Source organism: Sinocyclocheilus grahami, unplaced genomic scaffold, assembly GCF_001515645.1.
Source record: "Sinocyclocheilus grahami isolate Dianchi unplaced genomic scaffold, SAMN03320097.WGS_v1.1 scaffold3289.1, whole genome shotgun sequence".
NCBI lineage: Eukaryota > Metazoa > Chordata > Actinopteri > Cypriniformes > Cyprinidae > Sinocyclocheilus > Sinocyclocheilus grahami.
The window spans coordinates 5885-6772 of NW_015508435.1; the positions used below are offsets into that span (position 1 = coordinate 5885).

Here is an 888-nt window from a genome sequence, read left to right on the forward strand (position 1 = left end):
TTGATGAGATACAAGATTTCAGGGTGCCACGATGTGTAAAGCCAATTGGTTTCAGAACACCGAAGCAAGCTGAGCTGCATCATTTCTCTGATGCCAGTGAGCAAGGATATGGCACAGTGAGTTACTTGAGACTGACTGATGATATGCACACTGTACATGTGTCTTTCATGTTGGGAAAAGCCAGGGATGCTCCACTTAAGCAAGTGACAATTCCACGTCTAGAACTGACAGCTGCAGTGTTAGCAGTCAGAGTGGATGTTATGCTAAGGATGTTATCACTCGATTGAATGGGCGTTATCAGTGGTTATCAGCTCATAGATATGGGCCAGAAGGGGCCTACTGCACCTACTGGTAGGCTCAGAAGGCTGTTATCATCCATCCACATGGTTAATCACCGATACAAATACAAGAGAAGACTCCAGATCCAAGCCAAGAGGAATCCAGCTCACCGGTAATGGGAAGTCTACTGGATGGTGCGGCAACGTTGCGGTATTTCCCGCCCAGTTGATATTTTCAGGTAAGACCATTCTATAACCGAGCATTTAAACTGTAATTAATTAGTCAATAAGCGAAAGCAATACAGAAAATGTGTTTTAAGGTGGCGTGACGTAATAGTTAAGCGCAAAGTAAGCCTGTAAAAAGGACTTTTTCCACACTGTAAGACAGTAAGGCCTATTGCATATATTGTGTATCTCCTCGTTAACGCTTGACTGAAGCTATATCATACTCATGATGAGTGAAATATTCAAACCAAAGACTGAAGCTTTTCTGTTTTGTGTCTGAACTGAAGCTAATGGGGAAATTTAGTTTAATAGTTAAGCGCAAAGTAAGCCTGTAAAAAAATATTGCATATATTGTGTATCTCCTCGTTAACGCTTGACTGAAGCT

The 888-nt window shown here is 41.9% G+C and overlaps 1 protein-coding gene across 1 annotated transcript in view; it reads left to right on the top strand.

Moving 5' to 3' along the window:
- LOC107576165 (uncharacterized) overlaps positions 1 to 888 on the top strand; it is an 8504-nt gene that overhangs the window by 2484 nt on the left and 5132 nt on the right.